The 19,476-nt window shown below is 44.1% G+C and overlaps 1 protein-coding gene across 2 annotated transcripts in view; it reads right to left on the bottom strand.

Annotated features, from left to right (window-relative positions):
• The window catches only part of fgd5a (FYVE, RhoGEF and PH domain containing 5a), a 181,626-nt gene that overhangs the window by 126,803 nt on the left and 35,347 nt on the right, over nt 1–19,476 (bottom strand). The gene's annotated exons all lie outside the window — the stretch shown is intronic.

The following is a 19,476-nucleotide window of genomic DNA, read 5'->3' on the forward strand; positions in this document are numbered from 1 at the left end:
GTGACTACGTAGAAAAATGATGTCATTTGTTTTGGAAATTCTGTAATAAATAAGAGTTAAAAAAAAAACAACAGTGTGGAAACTTTTTCAATGTTCCTCGTATTTGTTGTGAAGCCTGCGTTAGTATTGGAAAACTGTAAAATGTTGCCATGATATTCCCAGGAGGGGCTGGATATCCATGATGACCCATCACCAGGAAGATGAGAGGACTTGCAAGGAAACTTCAATGAGCGCCTTTGTCAGGCTTGTGATGCCGTAAAATCGAGAGGTCGTTCATTCTGAAACGTGCACTCCTGCTCCTCGCATGGAGGTGGTGGTGGTGGGCACATCCTGCTCTGGGGTCTTGACCAACTCTTATTCTAGTCAAGACTTCTAATGCAATTTCCAGGAGTAATACTGAGATGGGTGGCACAGTGGCGCAGTGAGTAGCACTGCCACCTCGCAGAAAGGACACCCGGGTCCTCCCTGCGTGGAGTCTGCATGTTCTCCCCGTGTCTGCGTGGCTTTCCTCCCACAGTCCACAGACATTGCATTGCCGATCCTAAATAGTCCCTAGTGGGTGTGTGTGTGTGTGTGCCCTGCGGTGGGTTGGCATCCTGCCTGGGATTGCTTCTTCTGGGTTGGCTGGGATTGGCTCCAGCAGACCCCCGTGACCCTGTGTTCGGATTCAGCGGGTTGGAAAATGGATGGATGGATGGATGAATTGTGAGATGCGTGATAAATACGGGCACACATCAGGTGGATTCACTCACCGAAGACGATCCAGAGACTGAAAGCCGTGCGCGTCCCTCGACAAGCACGGAGGATTAGGGCTGAACGTATGAGTGAACTTATTCAGATTACAAATCACAGTTAAAGCTCCCATTGTGCGCACCGTGCAAAAAATAAATCAAACCGGATTTTGCGCAGCGCTCCAAAAAAAGAATACAGAAGCGGGCCGCTTCAGAAACGTGAACAAAGAGAACAATTGTGCCCAATAGCATCGAAGGAACAGTAGCCGGGAATGAACGGGTTAAAAAAAACGAAAACCAGCCGCCCTCCCCCTGCCGCTTATTTCTTAGGTGCAATTTATTACTTTTTAATGAAGCACTTCAGCCCAGTAGATGAGTCCTGGCTTTGAAAAGGCCGGAGAATCACAACTTACGCCGATAATGAAGCCCCCTCCAGCAGCTTCAGTAATTGGCGGGATTAATTAAAGATGAAAACTGAACTGCTGGCCGAAATGGGAGGGTCGCGTGGGAGTGCGAGTGTGAAGAGACTTTCGTCTCGAAACAAAATGATCTGCTCAGAACGTGACTGTCCCTGGCTGGCCAGGTGCCCACATTTCACATACGAAGGGGTGCGACTTGTGGGGTTGTTGCTGGGACCCCGAGCCAAGTGGCTTAAAGTGGCAGCCGGGGTTTTCACCTTAGTCTGGTCCAGGGGTGGGCAAGGTCGGTCTGTAGGTTTTCATTACAACCCAATTGCTTAATTAGAATCCAATCTTTGCCAATCTCAGACTCTTCTTTAATGTTACGGCTTGTTATTCGGCAATGTTAGGCCCTTATATCGTAGAGTTTTTTTCCTTTCCAAGGATATCACCCAAATGACAAATGGAAGGGAGTTAGATGGAGATCTGCTGGCTCTGTTGTCATTTATATCTTATTGCTAATAAGGCGCCATTAAAACGGTGAATGCGGCTGTTTAAGACTGAAACGACCAATTAAGGGTGGGAAACCTTAACAAACGAGACCACTAAAACGAAGCATCAAAATGTCACTTGAGCAATAAGTGCTTCATCAGCCATAATTGACTTCTCATTAAGAAACTGAGTTGGAAGAAAAACCTGCAGCCACCTCGGCCCTCCAGGTCTGACACTGCCCACCCTGGCCTAGGCCGAGGTATATTAATGAGGGGAAGTGCACGCCGGAGTGACCCCTCATGTCTTGAACCCGGCACTATCGCCTTGCCAAGAAATACAGTAATAAATGGCAGTGCTGAACTCTGTTGTAACTCCTTATGCCCTACACCTGATACTATAGACCAGGCGTCCCCAACTCCGGTCCTGGAGGGCCGCAGTGGCTACAGGTTTTCATTCTAACCCTCTTCTTAATTAGTGGCCCATTTAACATCTTTTGAATTGAAGTTTATTTGACTCTGACTCAATAATTGTTTGTTCCCTTGGTTAGCTGCCAAACAATAATGAGATACAAAATGAACCAAAGCAGGACCAGCAAACTGTGGCCATCATACAATATCTGAAAATAAAAAGAGCGGAGGTCCCAGGAATGTCGATCTGCTGAGATCCCCAAAACATTTGACCAGAGCTCTTAGAAATGAGAAAAATCGACAATGTCTGCTATTGGACAATGAGAGCAGCAACAAGCCGTGGAATTAAAGAACGGGTTTAATGAACGACAAGAATCGGCGCCTGATTAAGCAACTGGTTGGAGAGAAACTGGTTGGAGTTTGAGGCCCTGACTGAGTTGGTCTTCTGTTGGTCACTCACTTCACATTTCATTTCTGTTTAGGTGCCATTTAACTCTTTCAGACTTTTGTCAACCACAGGGGTTGAGAGTGGTAGTCAACTTGTAAACGATGACAAAACATTTTAGTTTGACTCACTTTGCTAGAATGAAAGTTAGTTTTGTTGGTTTGACCCGAGATTCCATGCGCTCGAGTGCGTAACGAAGAGCAAACAACGTCAAAAATGGCATCGACATCTGGTGAGAGATCGAAGCAAATGCACAAAGCAAAAATACTCCATTTATAATGTTTTGCTTTGTTCTTGGACTCTGACTTGTCGAACTCCGATTTTGATTCATGTGATCTGGAGATCGAGCTCGAAAATGAAAGTTTGGTACCGGCGTCGGCTGATCGGGGCGCTGAACACATTGGTGTCAGTGCCTGGGAGGGCCGCCACATACAATGTAAAGAGATACAAACCCGATTGCGTTGCCCTAGCACCTGGAAGCCAGTGTGCCATGTGTTCCTGCCAGCTGTCGTGCCAACCGTGAGTGGCTCAAGCCACAACAGACGGCAAACTGGCGGCCACTGCACCCCGTAACAGATGTTTAGCGCTGATCTATGTGTGAAACCATTGAGTTGTGTGCTTTTTGGAAAAAATATTCAGCCCTGGGCGGCACGGTGGCGCAGTGGTAGCGCTGCTGCCTCGCAGTTAGGAGACCCGGGTTCGCTTCCCGGGTCCTCCCTGCGTGGAGTTTGCATGTTCTCCCTGTGTCTGCGTGGGTTTCCTCCGGTGCTCCTTCCCACAATCCAAAGACATGCAGGTTAGGTGGATTGGCGATTCTAAATTGGCCCTAGTGTGTGCTTGGTGTGTGTTTGTGTGTGTCCTGCGGTGGGTTGGCACCCTGCCCTGGATTGGTTCCTGCCTTGTGCCCTGTGTTGGCTGGGATTGGCTCCAGCAGACCCCCGTGACCCTGTATTCGGGTTCAGCGGGTTAGAAAATGGATGGATGAATATTCAGCCCTCAAAGAGCTAAGGAAAGAAATGAAGCAATTCAGAGGAACGATGAAGACATTCAGGGGAACAAATCTTAAAAAAACAAGTCAATTCAAATGAATTCAAAAGAAGTTAATTAGCAGGAGAAACAGGTCACTAATTAAGGAAAGGGTTAGAATGAAAACCTGCAGGCACTGCCGCCCTCCAGGACTGGAGTAAGGAGACCCCTGCTATATACTAACATCCCCACAAATAAAATGAATTCCATTATAACGCCAGCTAATGCAGGTTTAAATGTCTTCCTAATCTGTATGTATAAAAATAGTAAGTTTACTCCGTGTGAACTCCTCTTGCTCTAAACCAGACACTAGAGATTTACATCTTTCTGCTTAATAAGTAAATTACAAACTACTCCAGAAATCCTGGACATTCTCCGTCCAACAGTGCCTTCTACGGACCAAAATGGACTACACGGATCAAACACAGGGTTTAAATAGGATTCCCGCTCTAACCTTTGACCCATGACACTTAAAAAACCTCAAAACTTAATTTAAATCTATAAAGGCAGAGGCATAAACAATATTTAGTATGTGTGGTTTGGTTTTCAGGTTATGTATTTATCATTTATTTAAAGTCTATATATTTTGTTACTTGTATTCCATATGTTGAGCCTAGGGGGGTAGGGCCCCATGACACTGAGATCTGACCCTGGCTTTTGTAAGAGCCCAGCAGTCCATAAAATGGCTGTTGTACCATTGGTTAAGTTTTCTGCCTTTTGGCTCCCCTATGACACTGGCACCACTTTGACGACACTCTCTCTCTTGAGATCATCTGCTGGTCTTTTTCTAACCCATTCACAGTACTAAGGTGCTGGACCGTGTTTGCCATTATGGATGTAGCGAGAAGTCAAGCAAAATGACACCTTTTATTGGTTAACTAAAAAGATCACAATACGTAAGCTCTCGAAGCAACTCAGGCCCCTTCAACAGGAAAGATGTAATTAATAATTACATACATAATTACATCTGAGTTAATTACATTTTAATTACATCTGAATTAATTACATCTGAATTAGTTACATTTCAATTACATCTGAATTAATTACATCTTAATTACAATGCCGGAAGTTCATTGTCAGGCACCTGGAGCACATCTGGGACAAGATAAAAGGGGCCATCTGACTCCATTTGAGGAGCCAGAGTCGGGTGGAAGAAGGACAGAGCTTGTGAAACAGGAGTGGTGGCGGCCAAAGGAACCAAGGACTGGACATTGTAAATAAGATGTAAATAGTTGTGTAAATAAATGTGTGTGTTGTCGGCACTGCGTTGTCGTGTCTGTCTGTGGCCGGGCTACCTCTTACTATATATATATATATATATACTCAGCAAAAAAAGAAACGTCCCTTTTTCAGGACTGTGTATTTCAACAATAATGTTTTAAAAATCCAAATAACTTTCCAGATCTTCATTGTAAAGGGTTTAAACAATGTTTTCCATGCATGTTCAATTAACCATAATCAACTCATTAACATGCACCTGTGGAATGGTCGTTAAGACCTTAACAGCTTACAGAAAGTAGCCATTTAAGGTCACAGTTCTAAAAACGCAGGACACTAAAGAGACTTGTCTACCGACTGTGAAAGATGCCCAGGGTCCCTGCTCATCTGCGTGAACGTGCATTAGGCCTGCTGCAGGGAGGCATGAGGACTGCTGATGTGGCCAGGGCAATAAATTGCCATGTCCGCACTGTGAGACGTAAGACAGCACAGGGAGACAGGAAGGACAGCTGATCATCCTCGCAGTGGAAGACCACGTGTAACAACACCTGCACAGGATCGGTACATCCGAATATCACACCTGCGTGACAGGTACAGGATGGCCACAACAACTGCCCGAGTCACACCAGGAACACACAATCCCTCCATCAGTGCTCAGACTGTCCGCAATAGGCTGAGAGAGGCTGGACTGAGGGCTTGTAGGCCTGTTGTAAGGCAGGTCCTCACCAGACATCACCAGCAACAACGCCTATGGGCACAAACCCACCTTCGCTGGACCAGACAGGAGTGGCAAAAAGTGCTCTTCACTGATGAGTCACGGTGTTGTCTCACCAGGGGTGATGGACGGATTCGTGTTTATCGTCGAAGGAATTGAGCACGTCTGGGACCTGTTGGATCGCAGGGTGAGGGCTAGGGCCATTCCCCCAGAAATGTCCAGGAACTTGCAGGTGCCTTGGTGGAAGAGTGGGGTAACATCTCACAGCAAGAACTGACAAATCTGGTCCAGTCCATGAGGAGGAGATGCACTGCAGTACTTCAAGCAGCTGGTGGCCACACCACATACTGACTGGTACTTTTGATTTTGAGCCTCCCTTCATTCAGGGACACATTGTGAAACATTTTTAGTTTATGTCTTATGGTGTTGACTCTTTTAGTGTTCATACAAATATTTACACATTAAGTTTACTGAAAGTAAAAACAGTTGAAAGTCAGAGGACGTTTCTTTTTTTGTTGAGTGTATATGCACATACACACACACACACACACACACACATACACATACATACATATACATATATATAAGGCAGCACTGTGGCGCCTTGTGCCCTGTGTTGGCTGGGATTGGCTCCAGCAGACCCCCATGACCCTGTGTTCGGATTCAGCGGGTTAGAAAATGGATGAATGGATGGATATATATATTATTATATATATATATATATAGCCAATGGAGATTCCACCAGACTACATATCAACTAGTCGGCCCCCCCAAACCCAATCTCAGCTCCTGACCTACCTGACGGATCCTCTCTGAATAAACAAGTCCTGAGGCGCCCGTACGCCACAAACCGGGAGCAGGGTGGGCTGCCTGGAACAAAACGTTCGTTCTGCTTTTTTTTTTTTTTTTCTTTATCTTAAAAGTTCTAAGAGATGTGAACAGCATGTCGCTGCCCTCAGGGAATAACGCCTCCCTTCCAAATTACATCTTGTGTTATTTATTTCATTTTAACCTGGGGCTTTTCTATCAACCGCATAAAAGAAAAGGAAAAGAAAAAAAAAGAAAGACCCTCATGCATTTAAACACACGTAAAAGAAAAATTCTCAGCGGCTGCCAAACGCCGTGGCTAATTTATTAGATCTATTAGGTGAGGGATGGCCTTCCTTTAGGCTTTCCAGAGCTTAATGCTGTCCTGGGATAAACAAGAGTTCATTTCTTTATTGTTAAGAGCAGCCCACAATTGCAGGGCTTAATCGAAGCCATAACTTTAAATTTATAAGGTGCTTCTTTCCCAGACAATAACAGGACCTTTTCACTTGGAAAATGTCAGAATGAGTCAGTAAATCGTTTGATTGTCCTCTTTTTATGGAACAAATATCACCGCTCTGACAAATTGGCTGCTTTGGATATAATGTCTCAATTTAAATATAATGCCCCGATGTGGCGCCATTACTCGATTTAGGAAGTCGGGCAGACATCTTCATCACTTTTGCTGTCTTGCCCAGTGGATTCAGAAAGAATTCAGACCCTTTTACTTTCAGCACATGTTACTGTCTTGTAGATTTCATCCATCCATCCATAATCCAGCCCACGATATCCTAACTACAGGGTCACGGGGGTCTGCTGGAGCTAATCCCAGCTAGCACAGGGTGCAAGGCAGGAAACAAACCCCAGGCAGGGTGCCAGCCCACCGCAGGGCACACACGCACACACACACACACTAGAGACAATTAAGAATCGCCAATCCACCTAACCTGCATGTCTTTGGACTGCGGGAGGAAATCCACGCAGACACGGGGAGAACATGCAAACTCCACGCATGGAGGACCTGGGAAGCGAACCGCAAGGCAGTAACGCTACCCACTGTGCCACCGTGCCACCCTGTAGATTTCATAATAATAATTCTTTCCATTTATATAGCTCTTTTCTCACTACTCAAAGTGCTTTTCATGGGGAGTGGGGTGCCATTTCAACCACCGCTAATGTGCAGCACCCATCTGGATGAGGTGACGGCAGCCATTTTTGTGCCAGTACCCTCACCACACATGAGCTGTTAAGTGGTGAAGGGGTGAGAGAGAGACAATTAGAGACAGGGCATGATTAGGGGACCAGAATGACCAGGCCATGGTGGGCAGTTTAGTCAGGACATCAGGATACATCCTACTCTTTATGAAGGATGTCCAGGGATCTTTAATGACCACAAAATGCCAGGACCTTGGTCTTACGTCTCACCCAAAGGATGGTGCCATTTTCAGAGCACAGTGTCCCAGCACTGGGGGAACTTTGGAATGAACACACAGACCACAGGCTAAGCGCCCCCTGCTGGCCTCACCAAACACCTCTTCCAGCAGTGACCCCAGACCAGCTTTTTCCTAAATGGTCTCCCATTACTGGCCGGGCCCGAACCTGCTTAGCCTCAGGTAGCTGACCTCTTCTGAAGCGCATTTTAAATGGATACGTTTGTCTTGTTTGTCCAACAATCGACACTCAATTACCCATAATGGAGAAGTGAAAAGATGTTTTCAGAAAGCTTGGCAAATTCCTTACAAAATTTAAAACTGAAATCTTCCATTTCTAGAAGCGTCCAGGCCTTTCATTTAGTTCTCTGTGGAAGCCCCTCCCAGCTTTGGGTCTGCTTGGTGGTACATCACTACAAGCTTTGCACACCTGGATTTGGGCAGTTTATTTCCCCATTCTTCCTGGAAGATTCCCTCAAGGTCCGTTAGACTGGATGGGAAGCATTCTGTAAGGTGCCATCTTCAGGTCTGTCCAGAGATGTGCCACTCAAGGACACTCAGAGAGACATGTCCCAAAGCCACTCCAACGTCGTCCTGTCGGGTCATTGTCATGCAATAGGTGAACCGTCGCGCCAGTCTGAGGTGGTGGGCACTCTGGAGCAGGTTGTCAACTAAAGACCTCTCTGTTTTTTAGCTGTTCACCCTTCCCTCAGTTCTGACCAGTCTCTTTGACCCTTCACCCCCATAGTGCAGCCTCCACCAAGTGGTAGGACGGGCTGGCATTATCCATTTCGCTAAGTCTGTGGCTTAGCAAGCTGCTGCCGGAAATTCTTAATTTCAGTTTCTTTGTGTCTAAGACTCTCTTTGCAATGTAGCCTCTGCACCTAATCTGATAAAATGATCGATAACCGAGAGACGTTTTAGAGCCATCTTGTGGGACCAGCTAAATAGTTGCTCAAAACAAAGAGCTTAGACTGACAACCTTGGTGCAACATTAGAACATTAGAGCAATCGAGACGAGAACAGGCCATTCAGCCCAACTAAGCTCGCCAGTCCTCTCCACTTATTTCTTCCAAAAAAACATCAAGTCGAGTTTTGAAAGTCCCTAACGTCTTACTGTCCACCACACTATTTGGTCGCTTATTCCAACTGTCTATCGTTCTTTGTGTAAAGAAATCCTCCCTAAAGTTTGTGCGACATTTCCCCTTCACAAGTTTCCAACTGTGTCCCCGTGTTCTTGATGAACTCATTTTAAAGTCACCGTCTTGATCCACTGCACTAATTCCCTTCATCATTTTAAACCCTTCACTCAGGTCTCCTCTTCATCTCATTATTTGCAATCTGTAATGTCTCAGCTCCATCAATCTTTTCTCATAACTCAACCCCTGTAGCCCTGGACTCAGCCTCGTTGCTCTTCTCAGGACCTTACTCTAGTGCTGCTATGTCCTTTTTGTAGCCTGGAGACCAAAACTGCACCCAGGACTCCAGATGAGCCCTCATCAGTGTGTTATAAAGCCTGAGCAGAACCTCCTGTGACTTGTACTCACCACACATCAAGGCGCTATATAACCTGACAGTCTGTTAGCCTTCTTAATGGCTTCTGAACACTAACGGAAAGTTGATAATGTAAAGTCCACCACGACTCCTAAATCCTTCTCATAAGGTGAACTCTCGATTTTCCGACCGCCCGTTGTGTATTCAAACCTCACATTTTTACTTCCTATGTGCAATTCTTTACATTTATTGACATTAGATTTCATCTGCCACAAATCTGCCCAAGCCTCTATGCTATCCAAGTTCTTCTGTGATGATATAACAGATTCCAAATTATCTGCTAATCCACCTGTCTTGGTTTCATCAGTAAACTTAACCAGCTTGTTACTTAATAAAGTACTGCAGTGGGCTGGCGCCCTGCCCGGGGATTGTTTCCTGCCTTGCACCCTGTGTTGGCTGGGATTGGCTCCAGCAGATCCCCGTTACCCTGTAGTTAGGATATAGCAGGTTGGATACTGGATGGATGGATGGATTATTAAAGTATCTATCTATCTATCTATGTTACTATCTAAATCTTTTCTATTTATTAAAAATAGTAGCGGCCCGAGCATTGCCCCCTGCTGGTCACCACTCTTAACATCAGCCAGATCTAATGAGATTCCTTGCACCATCACCCTCTGCTTCCTGTGTCTGAGGCAATTCTGCTCCCATCTAAAAACATCACCCTGAACTGCCAGTTCTTTTAATTTGATGCCCATCCTCTCATGTGGCATCTTATCTAATGCTTTCTGAAAGTCCAGATCAATAATCTCATCTGCTCCTCTCTGGTCGTATCCTTTTGTTGCCTCCTCATAGAATTCCAGCATGTTATTAAAACACGACCTCCCTCTTCTGACCCCACTGACTGTTCCTAATAACTCCTGTCCTTGCCAGGTGTTGCTCAATCTTATCCTTAATAATTCCTTCTATTCATTTTCCTGTGATGCATTTTAAGCTTACTGGCCTGTAGTTGCTCTGATCTGCCCTGTCACCCTTTTTATATAATGGGATGATATTTGCCATTTTCCAATCCTTCGGAATCTCTCCAGTGCACAGTGCCTTCCTAAAAATATGTGTCTGTACTCGCTATCCTCTTTAAGAATGCGAGAGTAAATATGATCTGGTCCTGGTGGACTAAACTTTGTTCTAATAGTCAACCAAAAAAGATGGGCTTATGTGCAGCCAAGAACCCAATGGCAAGGCGTCTGCTCCTTCCTTTAAAATCCTCAAACAACCCCCCAAATGTTGCTTTTCTATCAAGCTCACTGCTCGGCCTTGATAGCAGAGACCCCCTCTCCCTCTTATAGGTTGTAGCCATAACAAAGGATAGAGTAACATCTTCTACTCCAAAGGGTGACCAGTGATGGACTGGAAAAATGGAAGACCATCCAAGAAAAGAGTCGGATGAGGGGTACCATTAGTCCAAACCTTGTTAAGACAGAAGAAGACCGTACGTAGAGCTACATGTTCGCTTTGCTAACGACCGTGGATGCCCGATTCACCAGCCAACCCAGCAGGTGTAACTTTACTAACAACAAGAGGTCCATGTCTGAACCGCAAAAGAAACTGCGATACCATCAACAACCAGAAGGTGCGAACGAAGCAAAGAAGGAGACGAGCTCTCAACACAAAGAAAGAAAGCGTGCAGAAGATTCTTTCACGTGTCTGGAGAAAACCGGCCAGCAAAAGAAGAAAGTATCGCTTACACCAGAACTACATGCACACCTACGTTGATTTCGAGAACCATGGATTGGAACTTAGAAGTGAGGATAAAGCCAGCTAATGTGATGCAGTATTGGTGTTAACTGTAACTAAACGTTTAGGGTTAGGGTTGTGAAGGATAATTTGTGGCTGTTGTGATTTGTTCTTCTTAAATCCAATTAAAAAGTGCAAAGCAAAACCTCTCACACACACACACACACACACGTAGAAAATCTCTATGGAGGGAGGTAAGCCAGTGCGGACAAGCTGTGAGTAAAAGAACGCCATGGTGCTGGCAACATACGCTTCATAACAAGCTAAAGAACTTTCCCATCTTTACCACATGAATTTAAAGATCAGAATTCATAAGTTATGTGCCTTTTTCTATGGACGAGAACAAGTTCACGTAACCTTTATTAATTGTATGTTTTGTGTTTTTGTCTAAATATCTTTATACATCGACAGTGTGTCTATATTTTGTCACACATGGGCACCTGAAATTCACTTTCGAGGCTTAGACAAGGTATGCAATAACCTGCCGGGACACGAAGGGGCACCAGCGCTAACAATACCATCTTTTTCTCTCTTTCATACCTTCGAGAAGCCACCCAATGAGGGCACCTCGGCCACACCCCTGCTCAACTAAAACACGCCTCCTTCTGTCAGGTCAACATGAATTCAAGGACTCCTGGAAGATGGCGTTTGCAGTCAGAAGAACACAATCCTATATGACGGAGCTCCCTGACACAAACCTGCTCGAGACAGATAATGGTTTAGAGAAGCCACGGAGGCTAAAAAGGCAGATATTGTACACGATTTCTGTTACGCCACCACATGCTCATTTTTGTTCTTTGCATCCGACACTGGGTAGACCCAGCTGGCATCCCAACTTTTCTTTGGTTCTCTTCTCCCTTATTTCATAATATATACTCACATATATCCATCTTCTATTATCTTTATCCACCTTAATAAAAGGACAAGTGTCTGTGGGTCTGTGTGTGGGTCCAGTTACTATGTCTATGTCATTTCAGCAGATGGCACATCACAAACATTTATAGTAATAAAATGCTTTGCATTTGTCATTCCAACAGATGGCACATCACAAACATTAACACTGCTTATATGAATCCCATACCAAGTGGCATAGAACAGAGACATATGCATTTCATGTGTCATTCTAACAGATGGAGCATCCTAACCATTTGTAGTAATGCATTTTATTACTACATACATTGCTAAATACTGTAAATTCCAATAGATGGTACACTGCAAATGTTAAAGCTGAGATCTAAGTTGATTAATTAGATTTTGACCTGTCTTAGTCAGATAGCACAGCTAGTATTAGAAATAAATTGTATTAGGGTTATTTGTGAAAGCAAAGCTGATCGCCACATTCGGATCACGACAGAGTAAGTGTTTAACGTAGAGTTTCGCTGATTTAAGAACCTCCTGACTTCTGCTTCCTGAGCCCACAGTCTCTCCTGACTCCCTCCAGCTGCACAACTCCTCCTGGCTCCTGACACCAGCATTTCAGCTCCTCCATCAATCTCCCATCATCCACCAGGGGGGACTTTCCCATGCAAGCTGCTTTTTCTACTCACCTACTGATGACGTAAATGCCGGACCACCGGGTGATGGCAGTATTCCCAAGTGGCCATGCTGCGGATTACCCAGCCTCTGGACTTTGTACACAATGCAATATTTAGGTCGGCCCAGTGAGACTACTTAAAGATGGGATAGCAACAGAAGGACAAACACAACAGACAGAGAAACCCCATGTTGTTGGTGTCATGATTAGCCGTCAAGCGAGTTCATCTGATATTTTCTATCACCGCATTGGTGCCACTTCTCATGTCACTGGGGGTGTGGCTTCTAGGGTCGTGAACCACGTGTAATCAGCATAACGGGATAAAAGGTCATCCGGGGGTTCTGTTCATTATCGAATCAGCGGATACCAACCTCCAAAATCAATTTTAAAAATACTTAAAAGAAACCTTTTGTTATTTTAAGTCTTGGGAGTTGTGTTTGCTTTTGATTTCAGTTCTGGTCTCCTGATAGGATTTGGTAGAGAGGTGTACTTTTATTCATTTCAGTTTCATTTTTTTATGCGCTTCTCCCGGTTTAGCTCAGTAAATATTCACCTGTCTGTTTCTCAGCAAGACAGCTGGAGAGCAAAACTATTGGACCCCCGAGTACCCTTCCTTCAGGAGAACAGAAGCTGCTGAACCATCGTACCAAATAACAAAGATCAAAATTAAACAGAGAACACCAGTGGAAGAAATTCTACCATTGGAATACATGGAGACCAGACTTCATAATCGACTTAGCTCAGTCTGAATATGGAAACAGTTGAAGAGCGTCCTCATTGTTGACCCATCCTTTAAAAGTCTCATTCATTATATTTGTATGCTTTATACAGTGCCTTCTTTCTTTCTTTCTCTTTCCTTTTCTTTTCTAGACAATTAACACCTCCAGCACCCTGACATCATCCACGTTTGGTTTTGTCACCGGTTCAAACATAAATGAGACGTTTGTTTTAAGATTTGCCTCTGCCCTTTGTTGCTCCCTGACTGCCCCCATGATTGATCCCGCGTCCATTCCTCCCAGTGATACATAACACAGGGGATTATTTTTACTGCTCAAGCCCAAACCTTTCATCCTCAGTGAAGAACACAGGAAATAAAAAAAAAAAGCATTCCAAAGACCCCCCAGGGACGTGAAGCTTGCACATTCTTTAGTCGTAACTGCTTGCCGGTCAGGTTTTTTATTTTTCCAACCTGATGACACTAACTGTGGAGCTCCGGAACTGAGGTGGAATGAGGCCTGGCTTTGTGTGAGGGGTGCTTTGTGCGCAAATAACAAACAGCAATCAAGACACTGGGTGCAATAATTCTGTTTCTTGAGAAGTAATTAGAAAAATAAAATTATATATATGTATGTGTGTGTGTGTGTGTGTGTGTGTATACATATACACATATACATACATATATACATACATACAGTACATACATACATATAAACATATTTATGTATATATACATATACACACACACATATATAGAACCACACAGCGTGGCGCCATGTAAGAGGCTTCAACGCTAACGCTGACATCCGATTAGGGTTAGGGTTCAATTCTCAAGAGGGGGTACAGTGAGTGTGTATGCCTGATGAGCCCAGAATTAGGGCGAAACACGTGTCGCGTACTCATTATTTGACAGTAAAACTTTGTAATATATACAGTGGTGTGAAAAACTATTTGCCCCCTTCCTGATTTCTTATTCTTTTGCATGTTTGTCACACAAAATGTTTCTGATCATCAAACGCATTTAACCATTAGTCAAATATAACACAAGTAAACACAAAATGCAGTTTTTAAATGATGGTTTTTATTATTTAGGGAGAAAAAAAAATCCAAACCTACATGGCCCTGTGTGAAAAAGTAATTGCCCCCTTGTTCAAAAAGAACCTTACTGTGGTGTATCACACCTGAGTTCAATTTCCTGATTACTGCCACACCTGTTTCAATCAAGAAATCCCTTAAATAGGAGCTGCCTGACACAGAGAAGTAGACCAAAAGCACCTCAAAAGCTAGACATCATGCCAAGATCCAAAGAAATTCAGGAACAAATGAGAACAGAAGTAATTGAGATCTATCAGTCTGGTAAAGGTTATAAAGCCATTTCTAAAGCTTTGGGACTCCAGAGAACCACAGTGAGAGCCATTATCCACAAATGGCAAAAACATGGAACAGTGGTGAACCTTCCCAGGAGTGGCAGGCCAACCAAAATTACCCCAAGAGCGCAGAGACGACTCATCCGAGAGGTCACAAAAGAGCCCAGGACAACGTCTAAAGAACTGCAGGCCTCATTTGCCTCAATTAAGGTCAGTGTTCACGACTCCACCATAAGAAAGAGACTGGGCAAAAACGGCCTGCATGGCAGATTTCCAAGACGCAAACCACTGTTAAGCAAAAGAACATTAGGGCTCGTCTCAATTTTGCTAAGAAACATCTCAATGATTGCCAAGACTTTTGGGAAAATACCTTGTGGACTGATGAGACAAAAGTTGAACTTTTGGAAGGCAAATGTCCCGTTACATCTGGCGTAAAAGGAACACAGCATTTCAGAAAAAGAACATCACACCAACAGTAAAATATGGTGGTGGTAGTGTGATGGTCTGGGGTTGTTTTGCTGCTTCAGGACCTGGAAGGCTTGCTGTGATAGATGGAACCATGAATTCTACTGTCTACCAAAAATCCTGAAGGAGAATGTCCGGCCATCTGTTCGTCAACTCAAGCTGAAGCGATCTTGGGTGCTGCAACAGGACAATGACCCAAAACACACCAGCAAATCCACCTCTGAATGGCTGAAGAAAAACAAAATAAAGACTTTGGAGTGGCCTAGTCAAAGTCCTGACCTGAATCCAATTGAGATGCTATGGCATGACCTTAAAAAGGCGGTTCATGCTAGAAAACCCTCAAATAAAGCTGAATTACAACAATTCTGCAAAGATGAGTGGGCCAAAATTCCTCCAGAGCGCTGTAAAAGACTCATTGCAAGTTATCGCAAACGCTTGATTGCAGTTATTGCTGCTAAGGGTGGCCCAACCAGTTATTAGGTTCAGGGGCAATTACTTTTTCACACAGGGCCATGTAGGTTTGGATTTTTTCTCCCTAAATAATAAAAACCATCATTTAAAAACTGCATTTTGTGTTTACTTGTGTTATATTTGACTAATGGTTAAATGTGTTTGATGATCAGAAACATTGTGTGTGACAAACATGCAAAAGAATAAGAAATCAGGAAGGGGGCAAATAGTTTTTCACACCACTGTATATACATACATACATCCATCCATCCATTTTCTAACCCGCTGAATCCGAATACAGGGTCACGGGGGTCTGCTGGAGCCAATCCCAGCCAACACAGGGCACAAGGCAGGAACCAATCCTGGGCAGGGTGCCAACCCACCGCAGTATACATACATACAGTACATACATATATACATTGTGGCAAGTGGCTGGGGCTGCTACCCAGCGGGGACGTCCAGGAGGACCGGAGGAGGGCTTGCACCTCCTTCAGACCACGAGGGGGTGACTGCCCTGGTTGCTTTGGGGACAACAGGTAGAGAGCTTGGAAGGTCAACACTGTAGGGGCCTGTGGTCACCGCCAGGGGGTGCCCCAATGTCACACCCGGAAGTGCTGGGGGGAAGAGGATCGGGGACACCCAGAGTGCTTCCAGGTACACAGGTGAGTGTCGACGGAAGGTTACTGGAGGACACCTGGAGCACATCCGGGTGGCTATAAAAGGGGCCGCCTCCCTCCATACGATGGCTGGACTCGGCAGAGAAGGAAGGACAAGGTCTTGGAGGAGGCAAGGAGGCGGCCTGAAGAAAGGAAAGAGGCAGTGTGAGGCCTGGACTTTGGGGGAGTTTGGGGTTTGTGGTGCACTTTATTATTGTGGTGGTGCTTAACAACATGTCTACCTGTTTGTGTTCGGGGCTTAGTCCACAACATATATACATACATACATACAAGAGGGAGAGTCAAGCTAAAGTTAGAAAATGGGTTTTATTGGAAAATGAAACGAACTTTCACAAAACTGAACATGTCGGTCGTTTCTCAATGTCATCTCCACCCGTCTTCTTAATGAACTTGTGCCACCTGCCTGGCAGTGCCCGGATTCCATCAGAATAAAAGGTTTTGTCTCATCCTCTCCACCACTTGTGCACCGCTTTCTTCACGTCATCATCTGTCTTGAATCCATGACCACCCAGATGTTGTTTATTTAGCAGTCCAAAAAGGTGGAAATCACACGGTGCCAAATCTGGCGAATAAGGAGGATGTGGCAATACCTCAAACTTCAGTTTCTCCAGACAGGCCTTGGTGTTCTTAGCAGTGTGTGGGCAGCAAATGGACCCCTTGAGACAGCAGTGCCCACCACTTGGATCGAATAGCAGGCTTCACATTAGTCTCCAGTGAGTCACAGTATCTTGCACTAGTGACCGTAGGACCCCTCGGCATGAGGTGGTTGACAATAACTTGGTCAAGACAAAACCTTTTATTTTGCTGGAATCTGGGCACTGCCAGGCAAGTGGCGCAAGTGCATTGAAAAAGGTGGAGATGACATTGAGAAATGACATCATCAGTCTTGTGAAGGTTTGTTCAATTTTCTAATGAATCCCATTTTCTAACATTAGCTTGCCTCCCCCTCATTTTCTATATACATATATATTGTGGTCTATGGCTGGCTTGTCATTCTGGCCAATACCCCCAGGACACCAGAGGGAGCCCTCCCTGCAGCATGGAAATGCCCCGAATTCCAGCAGGGCATCATGGACAATGGAGTTTTAATACACAACCCTGCTGGATAACGTCGGGGCCGCCAGGGGACGCTGCAGGGAAACACAGAGACGTTTATTTTTCATACAGCCCGGAAGTACTTACAGGTCACGTGGACGGAAGAAATAAAGTGCTTCCGGGCTGACGAAGAAAAGAGGAGTTTTGATTTGACCCGGCAGTGCTAGGAAGTCACATGGACTGTGGGTTCAGAAGCACTTCTGGGTCAAGGACTATAAAAGAGACTTGGAAATCCCAGAGCGTTGAGCTGAGCTGGGTGGAAGGGTGGCAACACGTCTGGGAGTGTGGAGGATTAATTATTGATTGTGTATTGGTTATTTAATGAGTATTGTGGAGAGGAGGGTGCTTTGTGCACTGTGCAGTTCAAATAAAATAATAATTTGGACTTTTATCTGGTGTCTTGGACAAGGGTTCAAGGGAGCAATAGTGCCCCTATCTGTCACAATATATATATATATATATATATATATATATATATATATATATATATATATATATATATATATATATATATATATATATATATATATATACTGTATACACACACACACAACTGTATATATACATGAGGGACATTCAGAAAGTTTCATACTTTTTTTAAACTATTTATTAACAATATCAAAAAAATCTTTTCTACATAGTAACATTCGTTTGCGATGTAATAATCCCAGCGTCGTACTAACTTTTTAATGGCCAATTACTATTCCTGCCACCTTCACCGTTTCCAATGAAAATATAAAAGTGCGGAAACTTTTTGAACATTCCTCTTATATATACATATATATATAAAAAAGGGTGGCACGGTGGCACATTGGGTAGCACTGTTGCCTCGCATTAAGAGGACCTGTGGGTTCACTTCCCGGGTCCTCCCTGCGTGGACTTTGCATGTCCTCCCCGTGTCTGCGTGGGTTTCCTCCCACAGTCCAAAGACATGCAGGTCAGGTGCATTGGCGATCCTAAATTGCTCCTGTGTGTTTGTGTGTGCCCTTTGGTGGGCTGGCACCCTGCCCGGGGTTTGTTTCCTGCCTTGTGCCCTGGGATTTGCTCCAGCATACGCCCGTGACCCTGTAGTTAGGATATAGCGGGTTGGATAATGGATGGATAACATATATATATATTTTTATACCTAAGCTTTTATTTATTTTATTCCAGTTTTTATTCCTAAGCTTTCAACCCCTACCAGAAGTCATCATCTGAGGAACGTGATTAGACATACAGGAATCAAAGGCAATATATAGCAAATAAGAAAGGGGGGTAGTAAAATTAACAAATATTTATTTTTATGTAAATAATAGGAGACTGTTGTTCCCACACTGGTACGGCATCAAGTCCTTCCATGAGAACCCTGAACACCAGGACGACGGATCATTGATGTTAGGTAGAATGCCTAGAGGGGGCTGGTCAGGTGGTCTCATGGCCAGGACCCCCTGCAGATTTAATTTTTTCTCCAGCTGTCTGGAGTTTTTTTTTTTGTTTTTTCTGTCCTCCCTGGCCATCGGACCTTACTTTTATTCTATGTTTTAATTAGTGTTCTGTTATTGTAATTTTTACTTTGTCTTTTTTTCTCTTTCTTCATCATGTAAAGCATTTTGTGCTATAGAAATAAATGTTGTTGTTGGTGTTGTTGTTGATTAGAACAGGATGTTAGAGGCACAATCTTTCGGTTTTATATCCTTTATCACAAATTGGAGATTTGACCTCTTTCTGTGTTTTGAGGTACGGTTGATTTGAGTGGTTGAAAGGAACAAATAAATAAGTGGTGGTACTCAGTGTGTTGGCCTGGAGAGGTTCCCCCTCATGGAGATACCAGCTAAACAATGAAATCATTTGCTCGCCATTTTCCATTCACCCACACAACAAACACGAAGAGCTAAATGCACATAACATCATGAAAGAGGGGCCTAAAAGGAACTCAATATGAAAATTCATTTGTGTAATTCTTCTGAATTACGTTAATAAAAAAAAAAAAAAAAAAGGAAACAAATCCACATTTTGGCATACAGGTCAGCAGATATCACCAAATCAAAATCAGACAACAATGCCCACCGCTTTTCTACAATGAATAAAGGATACTAAGAGATATGTCTAATGCTTACAACACATTGCTCTTTAATAAAGCTGCACAAATTCCAAAAACCCAATATGATGTCGTCAGAACCGATTGCTCCCCAATCATAAAATACAAAAGATAGTTTCAGTTGAAACAATGGAAAT

This window comes from Polypterus senegalus, chromosome 12 (assembly GCF_016835505.1).
Source record: "Polypterus senegalus isolate Bchr_013 chromosome 12, ASM1683550v1, whole genome shotgun sequence".
In the NCBI taxonomy this organism is placed as follows: Eukaryota; Metazoa; Chordata; class Cladistia; order Polypteriformes; family Polypteridae; genus Polypterus; species Polypterus senegalus.